The sequence below is a fragment of the Podarcis erhardii genome (assembly GCF_964252035.2).
Source record: "Podarcis erhardii genome assembly, chromosome: 16".
NCBI lineage: Eukaryota > Metazoa > Chordata > Lepidosauria > Squamata > Lacertidae > Podarcis > Podarcis erhardii.
The window spans coordinates 19,376,845-19,390,660 of NC_138514.1; the positions used below are offsets into that span (position 1 = coordinate 19,376,845).

The window sequence follows — 13,816 nt, forward strand, 5'->3', positions numbered from 1 at the left end:
TAGAAGTGTTCCTTATTCACTAATAAAATAGTAGATGATTAAGCTTTGAGGATGAAAACTAACCTTGCAACAAGTTGCTGTGAGTCACAAGCAGTTTGATGTTCTCTGCTGTATTCTGGAATGCAGCCAGTTGACAAGAATCCCATTTTTTACATCAGTTGTTCCATAGCTGCTGGAAGTTCTTTGTTTATTTACTCCTTTGACAAGAACATCAGGATGACTGAGACATACTTCTAAAATCTTCCCTCTCCCTATCATTTGTTTGCATTGCAGGGAAATGGTTCCTTCTGATCTGCACTGTGTTTCCTGAGATACTGAAACAGTGCTTAGTCTCCAGGCCAGCTGCTGATTGAATTGTACTGGAAGTTCGTAGAAGCTTACATCAATGTAAAAACATGCCTTTTGCCTGCCTGTCCTGGCAGTGTAGAGCAGGCAGCTTTTGTAGAAACCCTTCTTGCTTTATCTTAGTATTGAGGATTTATTCTGAATTCCATTACTGAACGAGGTAGATTTCTTATTTAAATCACCACTTAGATCAGATTAATCAGAAATAAGCAAGCAAGAAATAAGCAAGACCAAGGTATTATCTAGAATGTATAACTTGCTGCTAAAGTGGAATACACAAGACGAAATGGTTAAATCGGCTATGATAAAATGGGCACAGGACATTGGGCATAACATTATGTTTGAGGACTGGGAAAGGTTGTGGACCACTGGGCTGAACTTCACCGCATGTAATGCTCTGAAGGAAAATGTTATGAAAATGATATATAGATGGTACATGACCCCAGTTAAACTTGCCAAAATATACCATTCGTCTGATAATAAATGTTGGAAATGTAAAGAAAATGAAGGAACATTCTTTCACCTCTGGTGGACATGCCCTAAGGTGAAGGTCTTCTGGGAAATGATATATAATGAGCTGAAAAAGGTATTTAAGTATACCTTCACAAAGAAACCAGAGGCCTTTCTTCTGGGCATTGTCGGCCAGAAGGTGTTAAAGAAGGATCGAACATTTTTCATGTATGCAACAACGGCAGCAAGGATTCTCATCGCAAAAAACTGGAAAACTCAAGATCTACCCACACTGGAAGAGTGGCAGATGCAGCTGATGGACTATATGCAACTGGCCGAGATGACCGGCAGAATCCGTGATCTGGGAGAAGAGAAGTTGGAGGAAGACTGGGAGAAATTCAAGATGTATTTACAAAAACATTGTAATTTGGTTGAATGTTAAGAAGGATGCTAGATTATAAAAAACTGGTCACCACTAAACTAGATTTAAATTTGATGATAAGTGAGACTAAAGAAAATATAAAACTTTTTGGAAAAAGCGCTAGATTATATGTGTGAGTGGACATGAGATTGTAAACAAGTTGATAATTTGTTTGGAAAAATTTTTTTTAACGATGTAAATGGGAGCGGGAGACGTGAGGGAGCCCAAAGAAGTGATGAAATTGTTGTGAAAGAAGTAAGATTGTTTATTATGTTTTATATTTAAAAACCTTAATAAATATTTATTAAAAAAAAAAAAAGGCAAGCAAGAAAAACAGCAAAGCTAGCTGTTAGTGAGGTAAAATGACCACAGAGACGACTGGGCTTCTGGTGTTTGTCGTCAAAGGAGGACTGTTCTTTTCAGAGATTTTCCTAGGTAGAAGTCTGCTCCCAATTTGTTGTAAAGGCCACTAATGGGACCAATAGTTAGTCATTTTCATTTTGCTGTGAGATGCATAGTGACAGAATCTATGTATAGTAATACCATTGGCAGCTGGAATTTCCCAGAGTTGGTTGTATGTCTGTATCAATCCATATACTGGATTGTGTGTGCCTGAGTGCACATTGGGTTGGTGGTGGTATTGTTGTAACTGTTAAGCAGATTGGTAGGGAAAGGTGGAGATAATGGTAATGTACAGTTTCTTTGTCTTGTTGAGCTCTCCCGGGGATGTTGCACTGACTTGGTCTTTTGAAGAGAATTGTGTTGCATTAGTAGTCTCCTTACATTTTTTCTTTGCCAAACATTGATTGTGTGCAAAAAGCATAATAGACCAAAAGACCCCTTGGTTACCATCTCATGGGTGAAGAAAAGGTTTCATCAGTATGTGAGCAATTATTTATGTTGAACTAAATTGACCATTGGTAATAATCATTCTTCTCTCCTTTTGAAATAATTTAATGTTTGGTATTTTAATTAAAATTATTTAAAAATTCAAATCTGTGCTGAACAGATCTTACCTACAAAATATTTCTCCAGATCTGAATTAACTGGTTCTGAATACTTACTGGTGTGGATTTTGGTGACAGTTCATTTAAGATTAACAGTGTGGATTGCACTCACAATTAAAAAATGCTTTGGATTTTCCCCATTAATACTGGGTATTTTTTAAAAAAACAATTATATCTGTATATAGATATATATGTCTCCTGTTTTTCAAGATGCAAAGGTCGCTGAAATGGTAACCTCAAATAACACTTTCAGAAAACACAATAAAAAGTATTAACAGCACTGTATAAAGTAATGAGAATCCTTACACAGGACAGGTGGTGGTTGGGAGGCCCAGAGAGATAGTCCTGCTAGAGCAGGTTCTTAGGTGGTCTTGTCCTCCCTCTCCTGTAGATCAGTATATTCATATATTTATAACATACATACAGGTACGTTATAGGAAAGTGGAAATTTATAATTGATCAGTACATGTTCAAGATGAGAACACTGCAGACATTGGGGATAGTGAGAAGACGACTGTGTAAATGACTATTTATTCAGGTACTCTTTGGTCTAAATCAGCAGTATGTCAGGCTGATTTGGTTATTGGTAGAAATGCATGACTTTTCTCCCCAGGTTCACATGGGAGTGACTTGGAAACTAAGCCAAGCGAGTTTCACTCCATTTTCTTTATGGAAGAGTTACGCTGTGGAGGAGAGCTTCAGCTATGGGAAAAATAAGAAGTGGGAGATGTGTTCTTTTTCTCTTCCTCCATTTTCTTTCTTTCTTCCTCTCCAGTAAGTGGAGGAAGGCAGACCCTGGTGGACCTTGCAAAACCTATTGCAGAGGTGGATTTAGGGCAGTGCGACTGGTTCCCCTGCACAGGGTGCTGAGCTGAGAGAGTACCTTCCTGCCTCCTTCCCAAAGCCTAGTAAGTGCTGGGCTTTGGGAAGGAGATGTAAGGACTCTGCAAGGTCCTAGAATCTTCCTTACTCCTTTGTAAAGCTTAGTTAGCACTTGCCCAGCTTTTGGAAGGAGATGGGAGGGCTCTAGGACCCTGTCAGAGCCTTATGCCTCCTTCCCAAAGCCTGGTGCCTTGCTTAGCCAGCTTTGGGAAGGGGGTGTGTTGGCTGGGGGTGGGGAGCAAATGTTGGCCTCACACAGCACACCATATTACCAATGTCCGTGCCTGGCGGTGGGTGCCAGGGCCTGTCTTCCTGTTGTGTTCCAGCTGCACTAGAAAGGGTACAAGGGCACAGGGATTGATTCTCCCTATTTTCACAGCTTTTTGTCCTTGCTACTGTTGCCAGATGCCTTTTTTTTAAGGGGTGGGAGGGGCTCTAGGCTGGACTAGAGAAGGACTAGAATAGTCCATAGATAGAATTTTAAAGAATATTTTCAATTTTCCTTTCTGTAAACTGCTTAGAGGTTGTTGTTCTAATTGAGTGTTATGCACAATGTGAAGTAGGGTAGTGCGGATGCACAGCCCATCTTTGCCTGCAACAGTATAATCTGCTTTAGAAATCTCCAGGAGAGGGGAAATATTCACAGATTCATAAACTGGTTGCTGATTTGAAGATCAGCATGGTGGCTTAAAAAAAAGTTTCGCAATTTTTCTACACATGGCCTCATTTAGTAAGGTGAATGTTCACATGGTGATCTACGGTGTGTAGTTAACACTTTTCAGCTCTTCACATCAAAAGAATTCCAAGAATTAATTTTTAAATTATAACCAGCCGATCAGAGTTCAGTGGCAGAGAATTGCTGAATTTTCATTGTTTATCCTCTGGACTATGCAGGTTCTTAGTTCCATTATTAGGTAAGCAATCAGACTAAATTCAAGAGTCTCTGTGAAAACACATTTAAAAGAAAAAATGGAGTAATGACAAAAAGTTAACCACTATGATTGTTCAAACTCCCCCCCCCCTTTTCAAAGCATTGTTTTGAGTAGCAGTGCATGTTACTGTTAAACATAAATTTGGGAAGCGACACCAGAAGGCCTGGAAAAAAAGACTATTGATCATTTATTGGCTTGGAGGGGAAGGGAGTGAAATTATCAGTGTGGAAAAAAGTCAATAGCTTTATCAGTGACAAAAAAAATAATGATTAATGTGTGACGAGTGGGAATCAGAAGGTCTGTTGTGAGCCTCATACATTTTCTGGGCTTAAATTTTCTCATTGATCTCCAACATTGAGATTTGAGCATCTGAAGCTGTTTTAGGCAATGGATCTCTGTGTTTTCAGAGGCTGGGAGAATGAAAATAGGTACTGTTGTTTTTTATTCTGTATCCATCCTATTGCTTTCTGATATTGGGTGTGTGCAGTTCTAGACTTATAAGTACCCAGATGTATAGATTTCAAATAGATTTAGGCATGTTAGCCCATATAGTAGTGACCTGCAGTGTTCTGGGCTGGTGCTGAAGATAGCATGGGATTGCCTGTGGGACTTCTAAAATGTTTTTTGCCAGTGCAGATATCCCCTGCCAATTGTTCCAGAACTATTGGTAAGTACTGAATGAATAAATACTTTACAAGTACCTTGATCTAGGTAGGTGCAATAGATGATTTAATTCCTGCCATTATAATCATCTTGCAACTTGTTCTTTTGTTGTTGCCTTAATAGTTAGCTCTTTTGTTGTTGCCTTAATAGTTAGCTCTTTTTTTGTAGTTTTTAAGTGGTACTCACAAAAAGCCTGTACTAGAGTTGCCTCTAAGATTCATCACGTTATTCGAGTTGCTGCCTTTTTTCTTTCTTTCTTATATCTACAGTTTCTCTCTATTAATACTATACAGAGATCATGAACAACATATGAGAGCCAGTGTGGTGTAGTGGTTAAGAGCGGTAGTCTCGTAATCTGGGGAACCGGGGTCGCGTCTCCACTCCTCCACATGCAGCTGCTGGGTGACCTTGGGCCAGTCACACTTCTTTGAAGTCTCTCAGCCCCACTCACCTCACAGAGTGTTTGTTGTGGGGGAGGAAGGGAAAGGAGAATGTTAGCCGCTTTGAGACTCCTTAAAGGGAGTGAAAGGCGGGATATCAAATCCAAACTCTTCTTCTTCTTCTTCTTCTTCTTCTTCTTCTTCTTCTTCTTCTTCTTCTTCTTCTTCTACATTCTCAGGTGGTTTAATAAATGAAAAAGAAAACCATAGCACTGTATGATAGCTTGAAGTGAATGTTAGAATGCTTCAAGTAGCAAGCATAGCATGGTTTTATAATGTGCAACAGTCTAGACTGGATTAATATCACTTAGTTCAATATTCAAACTTGAAAATTGCTGAGAGTCTAAGTGGGCCGCTTAATAAACTTTTCCTCACTTTTACTAATCGAAGCATATACATCATGTATATAATAATAGAAAAAAATTTGAACACTGGCTTCTTCCAGCACAACTGGTGTTTTAATTGTAAAATTAGTAGATTTTAATATGAAAATCAAAGGCTCTAAGCCAGGGCCTTAGCAGCCCGTTTGATAATTTGGCCTTGTGGCATTGTGTGGAAACAACTTGACATGAAGGACTGAAACACCTGTAACACCATGCTTCCCAGCCCCGTTCTAACCTGCTGATTCAGGAAGATACTATAGTCAATGGTATTTATTTCCCAAGCATCTCTTGATGGTGTTCAGCAGGGTCACATTCATTTCATTACCAGACACAACCAGAAGGAAGTTTGGAATTGTTCTAAATCAGGGGTAGCTTACGTTGTACCTTCCAGATTTTTTGGACTACAACTCTACTGGCTTGGGTTGATGGAAATTATGGTCCAAAATATTTGGTAGCCATCCAGTTGGCTACCCCAGTTCTAAATAATCTGCTCCAAACATGAATACTAAGGTGATTCATGTTTATTGCTCTCATCAATGTCAAAAGACCCATAGATTGAAATTCTGAACTTTTTTTACATTGAGCATTATGGGTTTTGAAAGCTTGCATGAATTAAAAGAAACTGTTCAACTTTTTCACATGTTCATTTATTCTGTGACAGATGTTTCTTTTTTTTAATGCAGAAGAAGGATGAATCTGAGGCTAGTGAGAAGCAGGAGACGTTGGAGGCTGTGTTGTATAAAATACCTTGCCATTGCTTGGTAGACACCTAGCTTGGCCAAAATATATCTTAAGATGCTCTGCGTTCTACAACGTTTGAAATTACTCTTCTCAAATGAAATGTGAGAGTTTCTAGTTTAGTAATCTAGACTGATGTAGTAGCAGTTCTCTCTTGAGTTTTGCAGATTCTCTCCCCTCCTCTAATTTTATTTTAAAAAACTGGAGAAAATTGAGAGGCAGAGAAACTCCCCCAACCCCCCCCCCAACACACACACACACACACACACACACACACACACACACACACACACACAGCCTTCTTGCCTTTACTCTTAAGATGCAGGAAGTGGCTGATATGAACATCTATATATTTTCTCTTCTTGCTAGCCCTTTCCACCTCAGTCTGTTGGACTGATTGCTGATGTTTAGACTCTTATTCTTAAACTTTTATTCAAGTGTTACTGCTGACACCTTGTCTTGGTCTGATGTGTTGAGACGCTGAACTTATCCAAGACTGCTTGACAATCTGTGGCTGTGCATACTGTTGAACTGATACAAATCTTTGCAGAAGGGAAACCAGAGACTTTTTAGTATGACCCAGGACTGTAGTCACTGCACTTCATCTTCCATTGGTGATAAAGCTTCCGTTCCTCGGGGACTCCTCCATATCCGCTGTGTAGAGCTCTGGGAAGCTGCTCATTTCCCATGCCTGGCTCCTTATTTGGGGTAAAGGTCTGTGAATTCTGCGTAAATATTTACCATATCTTGTTCTGAGCAGCAGGAGAGCTTCTTGTGTTGTTTTTTTCCAAGAAGCTCCAATTTGCTTGGTTTGTTCTTGCACGGGATCATGCCTCTAGTAATCTAAAACAGGAAGGAGTTCCTTTATTAGCAAACAGGGTGTGAAGAAAAGCAAAGGCCAAATTGAAAATGAAAAGACCTTATAACACAAATAGCAGAAAGATAAGCAAGGTATAAGTCTGATTTTTAATGATATTTCCCAAGATGAGAAGTTGATTTAACTTACCGGTATGTCCCCTAAGACCAGTGCTTTTAGTATAGTGGAACCTTTTCTTTGGAATGCATTCCCAATTCAGTGTTTGTCAGACAGACACCTACAGTATAGCACTTAAATACCTGTGTAGAACTAATCTTTTCACCCTTGCTTTCCCTGAGGGCATGATTCAGTTATGTTTTAACCTGATCTACTGATCAGGGACACGGGTGGCACTGTAGGTTAAACCACAGAGCCTAGGGCTTGCCAATCAGAAGGTTGGCGGTTTGAATCCTTGCGACAGGGTGAGCTCCTGTTCCTTGGTCCCAGCTCCTGCCAATCTAGCAGTTCGAAAGCACATAAAAGTGCAAGTAGATAAATAGGTACCGCTCCGGCGGAAAGGTAAATGGCATTTCCGTGCACTGCTCTGGTTCGCCAGAAGCGGCTTAGTCATGCCGGCTCCCTTGGCCAATAAAGTGAGATGAGCGCCGCAACCCCAGAGTCATCTGCGGCTGGACCAAATGGTCAGGGGTACCTTTACCTTTACCTTTACTGATTAGTTATGTATTTTGTAGTAGTTTTATAAATGTAATTTTATTGTTTATTTTATCCTGTTTGCCATGATAATTATTTCTTAATATTGGTGATATATAAATATTTGCTGAATAAATATTCCAGGAAAGCAGTCTTATTTTAAGGCAACTTATGCTGCATGAAAGAAGAGGCATTTAAAGAATTTAAGCCACTTACACACTTCTTTTGATCTGACAATCCATATGTAATCTATATTTAACTTGCTAAATTGCAAATGTATACCAAATAAAATACAGCCTTTTCCGTCTGAGTAAAGTATCATAAAACACAAAACAATGCTATCTTTGTCATGTATGTTTTCCCTGTCAGTATTTTCCTCTTAATAGGCCTACCTTTCCTCTCTCTTAGCTCTGTGAACAAATTTTTTTTTTGAATGATCATATATCTGCATTGTTTCTCCTTACAGTGTGGTAAATGTCTTTGTTCTTTTACTTGTGCTGAAAATCACATTCTCACAATGCCTTATAGAGCTGTTGCAACCTTCATGTACCCCCCCCCACCCTTGGTGAAATGGCTGTATTCATTCATGCAGTTTTTTCTGTTTGTTCGGTTTTTAGTCACTGCGGCTATTATGTATGCTCATAAGTATTTATTATTCATAATGTATGGAAGTGCCAGGGATTGAGCATGGGGCCCTGTGAATGCAGCACATGTACTGTACCACTGAATTACAGCCCTTCTGATACATGTTGATAGCAGATATAGTAGGGTCAGCATTTCATAGGATCTGAAACTGCAGTAATGAATCTGTAAAATCTTTTAAAATAACTTGTCACTGGGATTGTTTATTCCCAGCTAATGATGATTTGATGGTTCAGTTAGTAAATGGGAGTGGTGTTTTGAGAGCTTTTCACTTTGCTGAAGGATATTTTTAAAAGCACTGCTTGCTTTACACCTTTCTGCATTATAACCTTGAACAAATTATGATAATTGGAACATTAACCTAAAATAATAATAATAATAAAACCCAACAACAACAAATCAGTTAATACCAATGGTTTAACAGAGAGCTTGATGATATATGAGTGTCTAGTTGGGTTTTTTATTTGATTTGTCCTTTAATGCTGACTTTGATGTTTTAATTACTTGCCATACTGCCTCTTTCTCTGGCTTTAAATTGTTTTAGTTGCTTGGTGGTGCATTTTTGAGGATGTTAGCTACCTTGGACATTATTAAGGCAAGATATCATTTATCTTAATACATAATAAATATGGATTTTTTTACATCACCAAAAATCAAGACACACTAATACTGGCAAGAGTTCCATTTAATCCTCAGATTGAACAAAAGTAAGTAACATTATACCTGTTTACAGCTAAGGGAACTGGAGCGATCTAGTTACTCAGTACATGAGAGTAAAAGAATGAGGAACAGAATTGGTTTAATTTTTTGTTCCTCATCAAAGTATCTGTGTCATATGTGGGAATATGCATGAAGTATGGACAGTTGAAAGTTCTAGGAATGAGGAAGTTTCAACCTCCTGTCAGCCGTGTGCTGAGGATACCACTTAATGAAGTCCTCAAAGGCAGGCTGATAGAGGCTTAGTGAGAGAGGCTGTGGCCCAGGGCATCTGGCTTCCAACTGAACTGTCATTTAAACCCAAGTTTCCTAGATCAGATTTCCAGCACTATATAAAAAAGTCATATTGGTTATGCAGAGAGATGTTTGCATTTTCAGTGTATCCAGGGCAGTGTTGGAGCAGCAGCTGAGCAAGTGAGTTGGACATTTAAGAGCCCGGTATAGAGCTTTTAATCCAGTAAGGGTCCAGAGGAGACAGAGACATATTAAGACTGTTAGCCTCTCCTCTTCCTGGTCATCTGCTTGGTGTTTGAGGCTGGTTCTTCTCTCTCCTCTGAAGTAAAGTAAACCATTTTTCCTGAGGAGTCCCCTGGTGACAGAGCATTTGAGGCCCATGGGGCAAAAGGGGAGAATCAGGGATCAAGGCAGGGCTTGCGATGTTGCCATTGGTGTAGTGGGGGCAGTAGAGCCACCAATGAAGTGGGGGAGATTCAGGCTGGGTTCTCAGTTGCACTGTGGTTCTCTATGAGGTCTCAAGACAATCTCAGAAAAAAATTTCCCCGGGGTCTGGGCAGTGTCAGGTCTTGACACCATAGTAACTGGACAAAATTTGGACTCTTTGGCTTAGCACCTACTTTTTTGACCAAATCCTAGGAGTCTGCATCAAACTCCTATGTAGCATAGTAAATGTTTCTAATTTTGCATGTGAGGGTGTGTTTTTTTGGAGGAATTTTTGCTAAACTCTTCAGTCTTTTATCTTGGTTGGGACTCGTGTGTTGTCTGTAATGTGGAAATCAATGACTTTGCTGTATTTCATCACAGCAGGTTTTTTTTTTTTTTTTTAAATCTTAAATTGATCCAGACTGCAGATGATGTGATGCCTGTCTTGTAAGCTACAGGAAAAGTGTAAAGAAATGCTATAGCTTCCTTTTCAGATTTGTTATTCCATGCAGTTCTCTGGTTTCCTACCATGGTTAATGTGAGAATGAAGTGATATCACAGACAGTAGATTATTTTAGGGGAAATTCTTGAGGATTCCCCCCTACTACTACCACCTTTGTGTTTTCTATCTGTTGTATTCAGCTGCATGGATGCTTGTTAACAGAGCTTCAGCCATCATGTTGCCTGAGGCATGGTTAGTGCCTTGGGAAGATTTACATTAATCAAACACAAACAGACAGTGTAGCGTGAAGAAATTTCTCTCCCGCCAGCACTGCTCACAATCCTAATTATGTTTATTGGGGCAGAAAAAGAAAACAGCCCTTCCATCCTTGCCCTCCTTCCCCTGGGCTGAATTGGTTATGTCTCCGGAAGAGCAGTGAGCTGACTGCTCTCTGCACTGACCTGCTGACCTCCATTCTCCCTTGTGGGAGGAAGGGATAGGATTCCTGAATGTTGGTGCTATTTTTATAGTTGCCAGGTGTAAACTTCTGGAAGTCCTTGCAGGATTAGAACTCTAATGAGCAAATGAATTCTGCATATAGAAGTGTTCTGGACTAGCGCACCACATAAAAGGTGCCAACATGTCTATATGAGAGAGAAGTGCCAAAGAACGACAGGATTTAGAACCAATAAAACCATCTAGTTGAACACAAAGTAGAATTGGAAGTGTGGCCAAAATTGACCAAAACAAAACAAATTTCTTCCAGTAGCACCTTAAAGACCAACTAAGTCAGTTCTTGGTATGAGCTTTCGTGTGCATGCACACTTCTTCAGATACACCAAGTGTGCATGCACACTTCTTCAGATACACCAGTCAGCTTACTGCACACGAAAGCTCATACCAAGAACTGACTTAGTTGGTCTTTAAGGTGCTACTGGAAGGAATTTGTTTTGTTTTGACTATGGCAGACCAACACGGCTACCTATCTGTAACCAAAATTGACCAGGCAGTAAAGGGCAGGGATTGGACAGTGAGCTGGACTGGTAGGCAAGCTAGGAGATTTATTGGCATAGTTACGTGGGGGAGTCCTAAAAAGAGTGGGCCAGAGGTCTTCTTGCAAACAGAATAAACCCCTTGATTGGTGGAAAATCTGCACATTTAGGTTTTTTTTGGGGAAGGTACAACTTCTTGGAACCGAGGATGCGAATTCAAGGCATTTTTTCTCCCTTGCCCCTCAATCCTCCAAGGTGCATTTCTCTGCTTAAAGCAGTGAGAGTCAAGATTGCCTTGGGTGGGGGATCTCTAGTACTTGGCTTTGTCTTCTAGTTGCTGTTCTTACTCCTACACAGTTACAAGCTCACCAGGCATCATTTTTAACTACATTCACCCTTTTTTGAGCAAGGGCATAGCTCAGTAGCACAACAGCTGCTGTATACATAAGATCTCAAATTCAGTCCCCTGCATATCCAGCTACGGATGAAAATGCTCTGTCTGTAAATGTGGAGAGCCACTGCCAGTTAGTGTAGGTAGGAAGTACGAGCTAGATCAGGGGTTGTCAACCTGGTTGCTACCACCCACTAGTGGGCTTTTCAGGATTCTAGGTGGGTGGTAGGGGGTTCTATGGCACAAGCTGAATCCTCCTTACATCAAACACTGGTGGGCAGTAAGGAAATTTTACCATCAAGAAACATGCATTAGTAGGCGGTAGGTATAAAAAGGTTGATTATCCCTGAGCTAGATGGACCAGTGGTCTGACTGCACCTGTGTGTTCCCATGTTTATATTGGGAAGCAAAGTAATTTGCTGGCAGACCTAAAGAAATGATATAAGTTAGATATTAAATTGTAATATATAGATACAATTTATTCTATGAAGAGATTAGAATAAACCTATATTGAGATGTGAACGTCACAAAAAAGAACTCTGACCCAATTTGTGGCTGTAGTATCAGTGATTTTTTTACTCCCCACACACTGCTATTGTAATTATATTTTTAAATATATTTTTTTGGTCTCTAAGATAGCTAAATATTCAGACCTAAGCTGTCCTTCCTCCTACTGGCTGAAGTCCTTTCCCGAAGATGTACGTAGATGCTGTTTTCTTCCTTTCCATTAGCAGTCTTCACTGAGATAATAGCTAGGAGGGAGGTATGAAGAAACTCCACCTCTTTTTGCCTATCCCAAGTGGACTGACCAAATGCATTTTCAAGAATATCAGATGAGCATTTTTAAGGAGCCACCAAAATCAGATGGGGTGGCTGGGTTTCTTAAGCAATTTGACCTTCATCAGAAATAGTATTGCTGGCTAATTTCTCTGGTCCCTTTCAATCCAGGTAATCTCTGTAAGTCTTTGTTTCCTTGTTCTGATGTGTGATGTGGGAAGAATGATAGAAAACAGCTTTTCTTGGTGCAGAATAATAAAAGGTGAAACATTCTTCTTTATGGAAAACAATGTTTTAACAGAGAAGAGAATGTTGTACACAACTGTGTTGTGTTTTGTGGTCTAGCTCCTACTTTTAAAAAAGCATATTTCAAAAAATCTGAGCTCAGCCTCGGTTTGAGAACAAAGGTTTGACAGCCAGGAAAAATGTCTCACACAGAAGAGGCAGACAGCAACACTGTCTCCGCTATGCAGAATCCTCAGCTGAATCCTTATGCTACTTTGCTGGAACCACTTGACCTGCTTTTGTGATTTACCTGTAGGTTAATCTGTTTCATATTCATTTAGTAGTTACTGTTAGGTGTATGCTAGATCATCTCTTATCTCTGTAGTAGTCCTGAATATAGCATATCTCATTCTTATTCTTACCAGAAAAAAGCAAAAAAGACTGCTTTTTAACCAAGGGATGTAAACTGATAGGAGTAAATGCTAAGGAGCTGTATTTATTTTCCCTCAATTTTTATGGTCTATGGTTCATTTAATAAATTTGACATATGCTTCTAAAGCAGACCAATAGATTTTTGTCATAAGACACTCAAAAGCACAACTGCTGACAGGATCTCTGTGCTGAATTACTATTGCTTTTTTAAAAAATAGGATGAGGGGGTTAAATTGGTAGTTTGTTTTCTGCAGAACATTGCTGAATAACAAACAGAAAGCATTCTGGAGATTCGGTTGTATTATCAGCAATACGCCATGTGTGGTGAAGCAGCTGTGTGGGTTTCTGACAGCACGGAGAGTGTTATGGTATCCATCATGCCTATTAATGCATGGATGTTAGATTAGATGTGATGGGCGGAGGATGTTGTGAAACCATTTCCTTGAGGGGAAACTGCTTCAAAGGAAGCAGTATTTTTTCATAGGAGGCAGTGTTCTTGTTACTCCTGTTCTAGGGCACAGCTGTGTAAAAAGGGATGTGCTTGACTAGACAAGGCATTGTGAGCTTTCACCTTTCTCTGAACTTAGTGAGAATTGACAACTCTTTGTGCTGAATAGAATTGGGCATTTTAGTTTTCAGAGCTGGTTTTGTCAGCAACGGTTCAGCAGAAATATATGGAAGGGAAGGCTTTGGATTACAGTATTTGCATGTCTTTCGTCTAACCCTAGTGATCTCTCTGTCTCTCAGTCTCAGTCTCTTCTTTAAATGGG

At 39.8% G+C, this 13,816-nt stretch overlaps 1 protein-coding gene across 4 annotated transcripts in view; it reads left to right on the top strand.

Moving 5' to 3' along the window:
• The window catches only part of ARHGEF12 (Rho guanine nucleotide exchange factor 12), an 87,074-nt gene that overhangs the window by 13,432 nt on the left and 59,826 nt on the right, over nt 1-13,816 (top strand). The window contains exon 1 of one of the 4 annotated variants that reach the window (XM_081843054.1): nt 12,543-12,560. The exons of the other annotated variants lie outside the window; for them this stretch is intronic. The gene's annotated coding sequence lies outside the window, so the exon portion shown is untranslated. Of the gene's footprint in view, nt 1-12,542; nt 12,561-13,816 lie in introns of those variants that run through there. 4 annotated transcript variants of the gene reach the window in all.